Source organism: Nicotiana sylvestris, chromosome 7 (genome assembly GCF_000393655.2).
Source record: "Nicotiana sylvestris chromosome 7, ASM39365v2, whole genome shotgun sequence".
Lineage (NCBI taxonomy): Eukaryota > Viridiplantae > Streptophyta > Magnoliopsida > Solanales > Solanaceae > Nicotiana > Nicotiana sylvestris.
This window is the reverse complement of record NC_091063.1, coordinates 155,088,112-155,105,241: the sequence shown is the minus strand read 5'-3', so window position 1 is coordinate 155,105,241 and position 17,130 is coordinate 155,088,112.

Here is a 17,130-nt window from a genome sequence, read left to right as displayed (position 1 = left end):
CAAAATTCAAATTGGGGCAACTAGAATAATAATCAGAACAATCAGGGTAACTGGAGTGGCAACAACAACAACTGGGGTGGAAACAACAATCAGGGTGGTTGGAACAATGACAACCAAGGAAATAGGGGGCAAGGCTTTCAAAGGCTCCCGATGTATTAACAACCGAACAATCCACCCCTATTTCCATCCCAAGGTCCTAGTTCTTCCAATAATGAAATGGGGAGAATCGAAATGATGTTTGAATAGATGATGAAAAAGAATGCTGACTCTGATGCCTAGTTGGCATCCCACAATACTTCAATCAGAAACTTGGAGGTTCAATTAGGCCAAATCTCACAATCCTTGAATACTCTCCCTAAGGGGGCTCTACCTAGTGATACGGTAGTCAACCCGAAGGGTGGGAACAATTTCATGCATGTAATGTTGGTAACTGCAAGAAGTGGACGAGGCGGTGATATGAATGCCTCCAAACAAAAAGAAATTTTGAGTGATGAAGTTGTGTTGCAAGTGAGATCCCTTTGGTGGTTGATAATGTGATTGATGAGAACTTGAATGAAGAAGTGAGGATTGATATCCAAGATAACGAGGTGGAAACTCAGATGACATGAACCCGTCTAGAGAACACGTAATAGACATGCCGAAAACGATTGTGCCTAAAGCCAAGGCTCCTTTGCAAAGGCCAGAAAAATGAGAATCAGTTTAAGAAATTTATTGACATGATGACGAGCTTATCCATTAATGCGCCATTGGTGGAGGCTCTAGAGAAAATGTCGGGTTATGCTAAATTCATGAAAGACTTGGTGACAAAGAAAAGATCCATGGATTGTGAAACTATCAAGATGACCCACCAAGTTAGTGCAATAGTGCACTCAATGGCTCCGAAGCTAGAAGATCCCGGTGCTTTCACCATTCCTTGCACCATTGGGAGTGCAGATTTTGCAAAAACTCTATGTGATTTGGGGGAAAGTATCAACTTGATGCCCTACTCAGTTTTCAAGACTTTGGGTATTGGGCAACCGAGGCCGACTTCCATGAGATTTTAAATGGCGTATAGAACAATGAAGAGACCATTGGGTATAATTGATGATGTTCTTGTCCGGGTTGACAAATTTATCTTGCCAGTTGATTTTGTGATCCTTGACTGCGAGGTCGATTTTGAGGTACCTATAATCCTTGGAAGACCTTTCCTTGCAACTGGGAAGGCCTTAGTTGATGTGGAAGCAGGGGAACTCACCTTCCAGGTGGGTGATGAAAAAGTGGTCTTTCATGTGTGTAAGTCAATGAAGCAGCCCAACTGTACTGAAGTGTGCTCATTTGTGGATCTTGTCACGGTAGTGATAATTGATGATACTAGTGCAATGATCAATGTGGAGGACCATTTAGAGGCGATTTTGTTGAATCTTGATGTAAATGAGGATGAAGGCCGGGTGGAGTGCGTTAATGCTTTACATGGAATGAGCTCTTACTCTTATGAGCCCAAGAAGCTTTCTTTGGATCTTGAGAATAGGAAGACTCCACCAACAAAACCCTCAATCGAGGAACCTCCTGTGTTGGAGTTGAAGCCATTGCCTCCACACCTCAGGTATGAATTCTTAGGCCCTAGTTCAACTTTGCCAGTTATTCTTTCCTCTTGTCTTACTAACATGCAGGTGTCACATCTCCTTTTTTCCCCCTTTTGACAGGGAAGTCCGGATTTCAACATTCATGGGAGAATAACTCGTTTCCTTTTGAAAATTTGGGTATTTGGAGAGTCACCATCTAACGGATTATGGTGCGTTAGGGAACCTAGAGCAATTAACGCATGAACTAGTTTGCATTACCAGAAATTAGGGTAAGGGCTCGAAATAACCTTGAGGGGAAGGTGTTAGGCACCCCTCGCGGTCCACAATGGTGGGTCCCGACCGAACTTAAACTATGTGAATTAGTCATTTTAATAAATAAATATACTCGCAAATAAAGACATGTCTTGACATTCTAATTGCATGTATGATTCAAGTAATGAAAACAAGGGAAAAGGTTTGAACAATTTACACATATGTAAAGGAAAGTAAATTCATTTAAACAACGAGAGTTGGGAAAGAGGGGTCCTAGGTTAGTTAACCTATAGGATTATACCCACACAATGCCCGGTAATCACTCCTCAATGAGGGGCTACACGTCACATTAGCGCGTAGTCATCATATCCTTACTACCCAATTCCCTCCCCTTGGTCATAGCCTAAAGCGTTTGAGCAACCTTGAAAGATATCCTATGCGTGCACTACCCGTCCCTTCTTTGTGGCCTTGGAGGCATTTAGGACCTCTAATTTAGGTAGTTCTAGACCATCCTAAGGTATTTAAAGGAGAAAAATCTAGGCGTCAACCAAAAACAATTAGGACTGCATTAACGAGGGAACAATTAAAGGCTCACATTTTACCTCCACAAACAGAGAAAGTAAGTGCACATCTTAAACAACAGTTTTCAGATATTTAAGATAATTCCAAGAACATGATATCTAGGTGAGCAGAGAGTATGCAGTACTGAATTTGGATCAAAGTATCAAAGACCTATTCAGGTTGCCTATTGATTTTAGATCTGTTTGAATATGAGCAGTCACAGATAACAGAGCATAGTTTTACAGTTGCAGGATTTTCAATCGCCCTATAGGCTTGCCTAGACGTATAGTAGTAATGTCCTATGAGCATGGTATCTTTTATTGATTAGGAATGCAATGAGACGATGCACAGTTTTAAATGGTCAATTTGGATCCTATAGGCATGCTCTCTAGCAATATTAATTAAGGCAGTGTTGAAAACTTATTAAAGAAACAAACAGATTAGTTAATTAAACCGATTCAAAATCTACAAACATAAATTGAAGTTAAACTAATTTTAGGTTTTATAGGCATGATTTCTAATTAAACATAAGGCGAAACAAGTGGAATTTATTTGACTAAAGAGAAATCCCTATAGGCATGATTTCTATTTAAGCTGATTTAGATCCTATAGGCATGATCTCTATTATTAAAGCTGATTTAGATCCTATAGGCATGACTTCTAATTGTAAAAGTAAAGCAAGCAAAATTTATTTGAACCAAAGCAGATCCTATAGGAATATTTTCTAACAAACACATTTTTTGAACCAAATGAACCTCTATAGGCATGTCATCTAGCAAACACATTTGAATTGAAATGGACCCCTATATGCATATTATCTACCCAAACTTTACCCACAGTATGTGACTACCCACCCTTTTTAACTAATCACCCCAATGTTTGTTTACAATAATTATTACATACCACGAATTGAATATAAATTACATAAATAGAATAGAAGTTAAACTATAGGGAGCCTGAAGCAGACCCAAACAATCCTGGCATACCAAGCCTTCATTAGTCTCAAATGCCTAAAGTTCCATATCCCTATTCATGTCTAGGTGTGTCAGAGTTCCCTAAGGACCTCAAGGATCTCGGACAATGCTCACACCCAGACTTTCCTCAAGCAAAGACTGATTATGTGCAGTGTGGAAGTGCCAACCCTAATATGCCAGAGTTCAAAGAGATATTAAGGTTCTCAAAGCAGTACACATATCAGAGGGGCAGGACTTAGTAATCTAAGAGTAATGTGAGAGTGCATAATGATTTGAAAGAGTTTGGTAAATAGTAAAAAAATAGATCTTAGGAATGAAAAGAGTTTTCTAAAAACCTGTACTAGTTTGAGTAGAACAGTAGCTGGAAAAGCATGAAAAGAATATTTTGAAATCAGAATACCAATCCCAGAATAGCTTCAGAAAACACTTTGACAAACAGACTTCACACAAGGAGAAAGGGGTAGAGGGCACCTAGAATGCACCTTAGTGATAGCAAACAAATACACAGATTCCTCAAGAAGTTATGGAATTAACCAGTTAATTACAAAGATATGTTGAGAACACATAAGTCTTAGACATGACCCATACACACAACTAGAATGCCTTTGAAAGGTCTAGATGTCTTAACAGGATCTCCTTAGTGAGGTAGAGTAAGTTAGACTTAGATGAACAAACTAGATAAACACTTCATGAAGCATTCAAGGTTTTAGAAATACTAATCACATACAGAACAAACAGAACTTAGACATGCTGGGTGAGACAGTAAACAAACAATGCAGTTCGGACATACTAGTGAACAAATAGGACTCATGCAATTATCTAAAGCAGGAGTGGGCATGCTAAATAATATACTAGTTATAGCTTTTAACAGAACAAACTTAAACATGCTAATCATGATTTGATCAAGTGCTTTTTGGGTCATCTGAGACCTTCTAATTGGTATTTATCTATAAACTATTTGGAGATACACAGCTTACAACTTTGCGGAAACCTGTATTTTTGGTAAACAGTCGCCCGGGCCTGGTCACTACGACCCCCTTTATGAGGAGGCACCCCTTCTCCTGAAGTTACAAGGCTATTTTGCCGAGTTCCTTAGAGAGAGTTGTCTCACACCCCTAGGTATTCTCTACCTACCCACTTGTGTCGGTTTTGGGTATAGGTACCCTCTTGATCAAAGTCGTTCGAGCTTTTCCTGGGAGTATGGCATAGGTTACTTCAACGCCGTAGCGCCTAGCTCTTTTCAGCCCCTATTCCTAATAAGTGAAAGTTGCTGGCACCTACCATATCTTGCTTTGGGGTCAATCTCTTGTATCGGAGCAAACGTGTGGGTCGAAACTTACCCGATAAGGAATTTCGCTACCTTAGGATCGTTATAGTTATGGACGCCGTTCACCGAGGCTTCGGTCGCCGGCTCCCTTGTCATCAGGTCACCAACTTCCCCATCAGGGACTACGAGGATAGGAGCTAGAAGAACTAAACCAAAATAAAATGGTCGTAGAAGACTAGCTTTCAGAATAAGAAAAGGCTTCCATGGAGTTTTTGGCCTAATAGGTTTCATGTTACGTCAATTCGAGCTTGCTCGATGTTTTTCACTAGAAGCTCATCCTAGAGTTGATCGACATGTTAACCCTGAAATGAGTTGATCGACTAGTTACCCCCCCCCCCCCCCCCCCGTAATTGAACCTTAAGCTCGTCGTCCAGTAGTGACGACTGTCTTTTTGATTGGTCCGCAGTCGCCCTTTGGTTGGGTATTAGTGTCTCAATTCGAAAATCCAGGATTTTAATTGATGTCCTCTTATTGATTCCTCCTAAATTGCATTGATTTATCCTAAAGATTTCATTTCAATTTTAATTTGGTTATTCACCATGTACGAGGCTATATCAATGGAATCTCATCATCCATACATAACGAATTGATGTGGTATATTCATATCAATTATCCGTGACTGTTTATGTCTCTAGCATGACCACTTGATGAAATCTGGAGGGAAGTGGGGTAAATGGACGATACTACTGGAAGGATTCCTCTTTTGGATAATAGGTACTATAACTAGTATTCTGCAGGAATACAACAACGTATCAGACCTGAATATGCTGGCCCTTTAGGAAAAGAAAATGTTCCATACTAACGGATTTGGGTCCATAACCATAGGTTCCAATGCACGAGATCTTGTAGCACTTACCAATGATGTCCTATCGATTAGTATTACACAGAAGAAATCAATTATAGACACTAATACAATTAGATCCACTCTTCATAGACAAACTTAGGATTTGCGATCCCAGGTAAGCGGGTCAGGGCGTGGCTTGACCCTGTGTTCTCCCGGGTCAGAGGCGAGAACTTGAAAGTGAATCATTCAGTGGTGGGGTGTTCATAGAACAAAAGGCCTCGCCCTGTCAGGAGAAATTAGTACAAGAAGCCATGCATACACTTCTTGATAATGGAATCCGGGGACAACCAATGAGCGGCAAATGCTTGTCAAAAAGTGTTTGTAACTAATCATGTAGGGGATTTTGGTTTATTATTAGGAATTTTAGGTTTTTATTGGATAACGGGGAGTTTTGAATTTAGGGATTTATTTTGTCTTCAAAATCCATTTTTTGTTTTAGATTTCTGAAATAAAATAAATAGGAAATAGCTGATTAACTAATGAAAACAAAAAATTTTTGAACTCTATCTTCGGATCCGTGAGAAAAAGCATTCATGCTATTCTTTTTTTCAACAAATACTTACTTCGCATCCTGCCTTGGCCGAAGATGCCGCTTACACCCCCCAAGAATCCTTTTGTAGTTTGTCCCGAAGGAATCTCATTTCTCTTCCAATAGAATAGGAAGTTTCAAGCTAGTAGCACGATAGCAGTCCAAACTCCAGGTTCCTCGGGGTAAATGCATTAAAATGGGACAAATTTTAGCGGATGGTGCTGCTACGGTTGGTGGCAAACTTGCTTTGGGGAAAAACGTATTAGTAGCTTATATGACGTGGGATAGTTACAATTCTGAATGAGTGATACAGTAATTAGTCAATATAATCTAAGCATGCTGGTAACACATTCAGTATATGACAGCAGAGCAGCAAATAGAACTGGATATCACAACTAATGAACTGCAACAATAGAGAAAACACATAGTTTTGGAATGAGAATTGAATTAAGACATACCAGTTAAGGAGAAAATACAGAATATAGAGCAGGGGAGGTGCAAATAGCCAGCCTTTGCTTACAGCCGGCTGGATTAGTGAGAATTACAAGTAACAGAAGAGAGTAGAGAGCTTTTGAGAGTATAAATGAACTAGTGTTTTTTTTCAAGAAGTTAAAAAAGAGAGTTTATATAGTAGCTAGAGAGTAGAGTAAATAAGGTAAAAGAATCAATTTCAGTCAATTAAGGAAGTCACAGAATCCAATCACATAAGAGTTCAGAATAAACCTCCCTTAATTGAAGGCAATTAGCTAAACGGTAATAATAAGGAGTCTAATTAAGGAAAGAAGTTCAAATAAAACCAAATAAAGGAGTTCAAAATAATCAGGGGTCTAATTAAGGGAAGAATCATGTAAAGGAATAAGTAATTATACAGGTAATCAAATGAGACAAGAATGACTAATTAAGGCCATAAACAGGGGATCGAGCAAGACTTAGGCATACAAATCTCTAACAGAGCAAATCAATTAGCCAAATTTCAAAGTAACAATGATTTTTGAAATAATATATCACTCCCATAAATAGAAAATAAACCAAGTAAAGATTTCACAAAGAAATTAGCCGGAAAGCAAGATTCGAACCCTAATAGGGCTCAATTAGGGTAAAATTACAGAATATGTGATTTGACAAAGGAAAATCGTGTAAGTCAAAAATACAGGATGAGTTAATGCGATTAGTAACAATGAAAGACTCAAAATCAAAGCCAAGACTGGGAGAATCAACATATAGAATCAACTAGGGTTCGAACGCTCATGCAAAAATCAGTCGAGGTGAAGAAGAAACATTTTATTAAACATTAATATCTTGGAAAAAATCATTGAAAAACAGTTTGGGATAACCCATAGTTTAAGAAGTTCTCACTCACAGTCCATGGACAAACTCTTGAAGAGCCTTAAATGAGATTTGGACCAGATCTCTTCGAGGTCCTTCCATAAAAACCACACAATCTAACAACCAGGGAGATGGAGACAAGCAGAGGCTTCGTACAACCATTGGACGCCATAGATCGAGTAGGAATCACAGGGATTGGGGCTGATTTTGGGTGACGGCTATTAGGAGTTGGTCTCAGAGAGGACCATACAGGAGGGGATTCAAGGGCGGTTGTTGGTGAGAAATGTCCAGGTTTTTGGGGGTCGTTTGGAACTAAAAAAAGGGTTAATTGTGGTTGTTGATCTCTGTGATCAACAGCCGAGATTGAAAAGGTTTGGAGCCGGGTCAAGCATTAAGGTTTGGGCTGGGGTATATTTTGGGCCTGGTCTGATTTAAAATTGGAGTTAAAATTAGGCTAGATTTAAGAATAAAGAGGCCATTTGTTAAATACCCCATTTAATTGATAAAACAATTTTTAAAAATAACCAATTGGCCGTAAAAAAATGATTTTTATGCCTGGAAATATATTAAAATAATTACTCAATATATTAAAAATATAAAAGGCTATTTTCTGGTAAAATAATGTAGTAATGCATGTGTGGGCTATAATTACAAAGTAATTACAATTGAAGCCTAAAATGCAAAAAGTGGCTATTTGTGCAACAATTGAGACTTAATACAAATGCAAATGATAATACTAAATCGCAAAAAATATTATAAGGCTATTTATGATACAATTAGTGATTGTTTTATACATAAAATGCTGGGATAGCTCAATTAAAATGTTTTAAAAATGCAGAAATGTATGAAAAATACTGATTGATGCCAAAGCATAGTTTTGAAAATATTGTGGGAAAAATTAGATATCAACAACTACCCTTTTTTTTAACGAATTCTTATCACCCTATTTTTTTTAGGGCTAATTTTTTATTAATAAAATAAAAATAAAAATACAACAATTAGGAAGAGTAGAAATAAGGGGGACAATAGCACCGGTATTGTTACACAAATGCCTTGGCTATATAATCACTCCTCTGCGCCTCACACTGCCTTATGATGACAACCTCATGTCGAGGATTCATGGTGTAGCTTTCGGCAACGTCTCACGAGGGCATATAATCTCATAGCCGTGTGGATAATTTCCAAAGGCATAGGACCAAGGCAACACAAATCGGGCTAAACCTTACCTTACTAATCCTATTGAGGCATACAATAGCCTCGCGAACTAACAAGCATGTAAAAAATATGAACTTGAAAGGACCAAATATTCTATGATCATCACAGAGTTTATAACATACTCTGTGATGATATTACAGATGAGGATACTAAGAAAGTGGTAAAATAAAATGTAGTACCCATTTGATTCTTGTCCCTTCTTTTCCAAACTTGTAAAATCTTCAATTTGTAATTCTTTGTCTATTCCCTCAACCGTGTGCAAAATGTATTCAAAAATCATCATTTCCTTTTTGAACGGTTGGACCTCGTAGAAGTAGTTGAGGCAGCCTGCTTTTGTTTGGCAACTCTCATTGGAGGTCGCCTAACAATTCCTTCGTCACTCACCTTGCCTTCCCATCTTTTATCTCTTGTACGAATGTTGTGATTTGGTCCGATGCGCGATGGTGATAAATCCTATTGCCTACACAGTGCAAAAATTGGATCGTCCTCTCTTGCTAAATTGAAGTCTATCCCCAAATTCACAGATTGTGGAGCATTGGCATTCAGCAGTGATTCCAAATAAATTCTCTCATCGTCTGACATAACTTGACTGATTGTAGCAATTTTCTTCTGTCCTGATGTTGGTTCTGTGACTTGTCGATGACCTATAGGACTATCAGCTGGAATAAGTTGTTGCTGTCCAGCATATGTCAAAGTCGATGCCAAATTGGACATTGTTGTTGCTTTTCGACCATAATTGTTTGGATCAAACTGTTGCTGCCCAGATTGATTTGCGTCTAGCACTACAATCGAGTTGGCTTCAGGTACATTTGTGCCATTTCGCTGCTGCATCGCGTCGAGCCAAACTCTATCCTTGTGTTGCTGTCCATCTTTTGGCACCTGAATTACTAACTGTGGACTGTTTTCAATTAGCTGTTGTTGTCCCGGATTTGGTGTTTCTTCATGTCGATCACAAATAGCAGTAGGAGTGTTCACAATTTGCTGCTTCTGCCTTCCAGATTTCTTGTTTGCTGCCTTTGCCTTCGAGCTAGTAACCACTGTATCATTGGAGGGAATATGTTTGTTAGATGTGTTGAATCTGACGTTATAAGCAGCAATGTTATCAAAATCTACTTTGTCGAGTTGCACTATTGGAATTGGATATCTATATCCATTGAAAGCTTGCATCAGATTCATGTTCTTCAAAATTTGTGCCCCAAAAGTAGTTACATTTATAGCTGCTGGACTGGAGCAGCTATTTTGATCCATGTTTTGTGCTGCATTACTCTCCACCAGCTGTAGATTCTCTTCATTGTTCATCTGAGCAATCTCATTCCCATTTTCTGAACATCGCTCAATTGATGGCCTAGTCTGGTCTCTTATTCTTTGATGTTTTGCATGTGGAGATGCATTTTGCCTTGAACTGGCTGATCGCGCAACAGAAGACTTTGAGTTTTGCTGTTCTTTTACATTTCCTGGGGATTTTGGCTGCCTATTTGATGTTGCATCTCGATCAAACAGCTGCTTTCCCATCCCAACATCAATCAATACAGGTTCATTGTTCAAAACTCCAAAAGAGTTAGCCATTGTATTGTTCTTTAAACCATTATCCTTATTTTTATGCACTGGATGTGTATCAGCTTTACACAATTGTGCAACTGCTGCTGTTTTTTCCATATTGTCCACAGCATTAGCAACAATAGGTTTCAAAATCTCAATAGTAGGCTTTCAACTCTAGTTAAATGTTTAGAATAATTAGCCTGTATATTTGATGCTCTAAGACCTGTAGTAGTTGCATACTCCACAACCATTACACTCACCTGATCTTGTCCCTTATCAGTCACTACAGTTTCAAGGAATGCTGCGTTACCAGCTGATTCACCAACTGCAGCAGAAGGTCAATCATCAACTGTAGCTGAAGGAGTATATAGATCCAGTTGTGTAGTCAATGCACCAGTAGTCGTCAAGGTTCCAGGTGTTGTCTGCTCAACTCCAATTTGTACCATTGATTCATCTCGATCAGCAGTAGAAAGTTTAGCAACAGATGCAGTAGTAGCAATCTCAGATCGATCACCACTTGCCTTCAACGTAACAACTACTGGTTTTTCTCCTGCTTTGCCCAGCCCTAACACTGTTACTGCTGATTTATCAGCTGGTTCACTAGCATCTCAATCACCAGATACCTCAGACTGGTTTCCATGCAATTTATTAACACCTCGAACACACAAATTCTTCGCATTATTAGCCACTTTTAAATTTTGTCCAGGATGTCGAACAACTGCACTACCCAAAACATCAACATTTTCAAATTGTTGCTCCTCAACTTGCTGTGCATTATATTCTGCAACATTAGTTGTGATAATCTCAGTAGCATTAGGTCGACTACCAGCTGTATTCAATGCAAAATTAACCTCCAAATGTGAACCTACAGGACCTGGTTGTAAAACAACTTTGTCAACTGGCTTTTCCTCAGCTACTGTTGCATTAGTTTTGGATAAAAACGCTTCAACAGTTGCAGCTATTGAACTATCATCCATCATCAACTGAGAATGCACAGGTTCAATAACTGAAGCTGTAAAACCCCCAGCTAAACCTCGGTCAGCCTCAATATAATTAGCACCCTTCAAATCCTGGGAAACTCTAGCAATGGCTTCAGCAATTGGAAAAATTGCACCAGATACAGAGTTTCTTCCTGTAACAGCAATAACAACCCTTTCAGTTACATTAGCAGCAGTTGATTGTGGACCATTAACAAGTGAGTTTCCTCCATTATTTTCTGCTAATTCCACTCCCCTTACACTTGCACCTTGCTGCACATTCATACGATCACCTCTAACATCAGTCCTTGATGAAGTGGGATCCACGTGAGAGTTATTCCCTTGATCAGTCCCAGGTATTATAGGTAAATTCTTCACAACTGTACTTAGTGCTCTATCAACTGGAACTTCTTCAACTCGTTTTTGTAGCAATTTAGCATTCAAGTAACCTCTTGCATCACCTTGTAGTTTTTCAATATTACTTTGATCATTACTGTCCTCTCCAGCTACTGCTACCATGATATTTTTCTTTTTAAGAACGCGACATGCCGAATCGACATGTCCTTGGTGCTTACAAACATTGCAATATCCTGGAAGATATTCATAGACAAATTCTTGAAAAACCTCAACGATCTTACCAGATTCATTGTCAATATGTTGTAATCGAATATGTTGTGGCAGCTTAGCAACTAAGTCGACAATAACTCTGACCCGAGCAGTGCTTGGTCTAGATTTCACCCGTGTTGCTTTGTCAATAGCTATTGGCTTTCCAATTGCCGATGCAATAGATAGTAAAGACTTTCTAGCAAACAATTCTGGAGATAAGTTTGGTAATGAAATCCACACCACAGCCATCGTTGTTTCTTCGTTAGGATTGAAACCAATTGTCCAAGGAAAAATACGATATTGATGCTCTTCTCCTTCGAATGGAAAGTAGTTCGCTGCTCTTGCTAGAGCAGTAACTAAATCGTCATGTTGATCCAAACGGATTAACAATTGTTTTGGAGCTAGTTGACCAACCAAACAATGGCCTTTAATTCCCAGAACTTTAGGCAGCAAATTACGCAGATCATGCAAACCTGGAGATCGCGACGATAATTTGACGACAACTGCTTGGTGAAGTCCCTCCTCCACAACATAATGTTTTCTTTCCTCCATTGTAAATTGTATTGTAGGCTCTCCATGAACAATTAACTGGTTTTAAAATCAATTTTGTGGCCGAATGATTTGTAATCAAATGAGAGGCATACGTTTGTTAGGTCTTGTTGTTGAGAATATGGTCGCTATGATTATGGTTACTCTCTCCCACAGCCAAAGGCTGGGGAGAGGTCGATGCATCCATGGATATCTTCAACACTCCATTTTAATAGAAGTAGAAGCAGTAGCGATGAAGATTTCTTAAAAAAGAGTTGCGTGCTATAGTAACTGCGAACTAAAATTCAAGATCTCTTACAAAAGGCTATGGATTTGAGGATGAAAACAATTGGGGTTTGTGCGCAAAGAGAAGGGGTTCTTTTGAGACCAATCTTGCGATCTTACCTTGTCGGACGCCGGAGTTATGGGCCGTGAATAGTGACAGCGGCACTATTCACAGAAAATCCTAGAGAGGAGGAGGAGGAGGCACTAACCTAGCTACCCCTCTTTACCTGGGATGATGAAAGAGTTTTCGGGTAAAGAAATAATGGCCAATTTTGAACGAATGGGATGTTTTGAAAGACAGAGGCCGAACTCCGGTATTTGAGTTGCCTACATATCCCTGGTTTTATAGGAATTAGGCCATGTTTAGTTCTAGATTCATTGGCGGAGTATACCGATGAAGTCATTACATAAGCGGACACGAGATGCAAGAGTGGTTATGGTGAATGGTCCAGTTTTGAGATGGCTGAATGAACTGGAGCTAGGTCTCTCTTGCTAGGATAGTGGTTGCTTGTTGGTCACCTGCAGATAAAGAGATGCTACGGACATGTATTTTTACAAAAATTTAAACATGATACAGATCCCCTTTGTACCATGAAAGTTGTCTTTGGACGGTTAAGGATGACGTCCTAAGACCATGATGTCCTGGGCCATGAATTGTTTAGTGTGAGGTTCGTAGGCCATGAAATGATATTCTCAAGCCATGAAGATGGTGTCTTCGAACCATGATGCCTTTGAATAATGATATGCAAGTTTGAGAGATCCCCAGTCCATGGCATGGTGTCTTTTGGCTATGAGGATGATGCCTTTTAGACTATGACGCCTTTGGATAGGCCGGTGATATTTTAGCTCATGAGAAGCAATAATATGATGTTACCAAGACAAGGCTTAGTCTTGTGAAATGAAGGGTAGAGCTTAGCCCGATCGAAAATCAAATAGATATTACCGAAATAGAACGGTACTTATGCAAGGAGGGACAATCCTTAGTCCCCATGCAAACGTGGAGGCAAGGATTAGCCTCATGCAAATATGGAGGCAGGGATTAGCCTCATACAAACCTGGAGGCAAGGATTAGCCTCATACAGGTATGGAGGCAGGGATTAGCCTCATGCAAATATGGAGGTAAGGATTTGCCTCACGCAAATATAGAGGCAGGGATTAGCCTCATGCAAATATGGAGGCAAGAATTAGCCTCATGCAAATATGGAGGCAAGGATTAACCTCATGCAGGTATGGTGCCACGACCCATTTCCGTAATAGGTCATGAAGGCGCCCGACACCATTATCAGGCAAGCCAACACGGAAACATAATTAAATTTTTATATTACTTTTATCAGAAATAAGTAAAGCAGATGCTCCAATTTAGATTTAAAACTAGGAGTGATCAATAATGTATATAACCCGATTATACAACCCAGAATAAATGCCTACTAATGTGTGTGCCAAGACCTGGTGTCACAGGTATAGGCATCTAGTAGAATATACAAACGAATGTCTCTATCCTACTGTCTGAGATAGAAAAGACAGCAAAAGTAAGAAAAGACTCCATCCGGATGCTGAACGACATAGGAAGGAAACAGTTCACCGTGGAAGTCCTGACCACTAAATCAGGGGCGCGCACTAGACTGGTAACAAAATATACCTGCCTCAGGTCCTGTACAATTAAGTATAGAAGTGTAGTATGAGTACATAAACAATATGTACCCAGTAAGTATCCCGTCTAATCTCGAAGAAGTAGAGACGAGAGGTCGACTTGATACTTACTAGGGTCAAAATAATATGATAAAGTGTTATGCTAAGCATGGGGATCACCAGTAATCAACAATTTATAACGAAAAGCAATAATCATGTTCTTGACCATATTTTAGTTAGCCATTTACATTTCAAAATACTTAATAAAACAAGTCATGTATAAGATTTCGCATAAATATCATAGCACATTATGCCGAGGCCGACGGCCCGCTCCAACAGAAAATAAATTGTGCACTGCCGAGGGTCGAACGACGCAAACCATAGATGCATCTATTTACACTGAGGCAATCGGCCCGATCCATAAATATCAAGAAACATCAAGAATACACACAAAGGCGCATTTATATACATATAGATTCTTACAAGAGTTCAACAAGTTCACATGTTCACCTTTATTTCTTTCCAAGTCTCTAACATATCATAAATGATCACATTAGCAGGTTAATATGGAGATATTCACAATTTAGGCATGATGTGGGTCCTAATCTACCCAAGCAATTAACGTCATAGTAGCTACGCACGGACTCTCGTCACGTAGCCCCCGCATTTAGTAGTAGTTTTCTCAATTATTATAGCTATGGGGACAATTCCCTCTTAGTTAGAAAGGAGACTCACCTCGCTCCAAGCGCATTTCCAAATATCAAGAACAAGTCCAAGCCCCCAATTCGGAGCCGAACAATCCCAAAATAGTTAAATGAAGTAAGAACTAGTCAATATACACTCACAAGATCGAATTCTAACTATTTAAGCAATTTCCCAAACTTTTACACAAGTTTCCTAAATTCCGACCCCGGGCCCACGTGCACGGATTCTGAGATTTTTCAAAGGAAGCTGTTCTCAACAACCTAAGGATCAATAATATATGATTCCTAATTCATTTCATAACAAATTTCGTGGTTAAATCTAAGTTTTATTAAAACCCTAGGTCTTGCTCTAACCCCTTGATTTTTACCTAATTTCTAGTGTTTAATCTATCTAATATACAAGTATTAAACTAGAGATGGATAGAATAAACTTATCTCACAATGCTAAGTGGAAGTCTCCTTTCCAAAGCTTCCAAAATCGCCCATGGAAGAGTGTATACGTGATAAAAATGGTATTGAACTCGTATTAAATGAACCTCACTGCCCAGCGACTTCTGCATCTGTGGTCAGGGGACCGCATCTGCGAGAATTAGACCGCATCTACGAAAAAGGGAGGGAAAGCTTGGACCGCATCTGCAGTCTTAGGGTCGCTTCTGCGGCTTGGAAGCCGCATCTGCGGTTTCCTGGCCTGGCCACCTGGGCTGCTTCTGCGATAGAAGAACCGCACCTGCGGTCCTGCATCTGTGGTCCAAGAACCGCAGATGCGGTTATGACAGAAGCAACAATCCTTCAGCCCTTTTCCAAATTTTCCACTTCACTCGAGCCTCGTCTGTTTGACGTTCGGGGCTCCCAGGCCTCGCCCGAACATACTGACAAGTCTGAAATCATGAGGCGAACCTACTTGAACCTTCGGAACACTCGAAACAATGCCAAATCTAGAAATCATCCCCTAAAACCAAATGAATCAAACTTATGAACTTCATGTTCTTAATTCCCTCTAACGGGCCAAAACGCCCTTAAACAACTCGGATTGATACCAAATTTTACAAGCAAGTCTTAAATGATATTTCATACCTGTACCAGGTTTTGGAACCAAAATACGAGCCCGATACCTAGGAAATCAATGATTACTTAGTTTCTTTAAATCCTTAAAGCTTCAAATTAACAATTTCTAATAAAAATTCATTACTCGGGCTAAGGACCTCAGAATTCGATCCCGGGCATACGCCCAGGTCCCATATTTTCCCACGGACCCTCCGGGACCGTCAAATCATAGATCAGGGTCCGTTTGGTCAAAATATTGACCAAAGTCAAACTTAGTCTTTTAAGAGAATCTTAAAGAATCAAATGGACATATTTCACTCAAAACTCTTCCAGTTCCTGAATCGACCATCCCCGCAAGTCGTAAATTAGCTAAAGCAAGCACGGTAAGTTTTATTTAAGGGAACGAGGTCCTAGAAGGAAAAATGACCAGTCGAGTCATTACATTCTCCACCTTTTAAACAAACGTTCGTCCTCGAACGGACATAGAAAAGTACCTGAACTACTGAATAAATGGGAATATCTGCTCCGCATGTCCTCCCCGGACTCCCAGGTTGCCTCATCAACTGGTTGGCCCCTCCACTAGACCCTCACCGCAGAAATCCTCTTGGACCTCAACTGGCGATCCTGTCTATCAATAATGGCAACTGGCTCCTCCTCGTAACCCAAACTCTCATCCAGCTGGATAGTACTGTAGTCCAACACATGGGATAGGTCGGCGTGATACTTCTGAAGCATCAATACATGAAAAACTGGATGAACTCCCGATAAGCTGGGGGGTAAATAAAGCTCATAGGCAACCTCCCCAACTCGCCGCAATACCTCAAAGGGACCAATAAACCTTGGGTTCAACTTGCCCTTCTTCCCAAACCTCATAATGCCCTTCATTGGTGAGACTTTCAAGAGAACTTTCCTGCCAACCATAAATGATACATCACGTGCCTTCTGATCCGCGTAACTCTTCTGCCTGGACTGAGCTGTGCGAAGCCTCTCCTGAATCAACTTTACCTTATCCAAGGCATCCTGTACCAAATTTGTACCGAGTAATTTAGCCTCACACGGCTCAAACCACCCAATAGGAGAACGACAACGTTGACCGTATAAAGACTCGTACGGAGCCATCTCTATGCTGGACTGATAGCTGTTGTTGTACGCAAACTCTGCTAAAGGCAAGAACTGATCTCACTTCCCCCAAAGTCAATCACACATGCTCTAAGCATATACTCTAAAA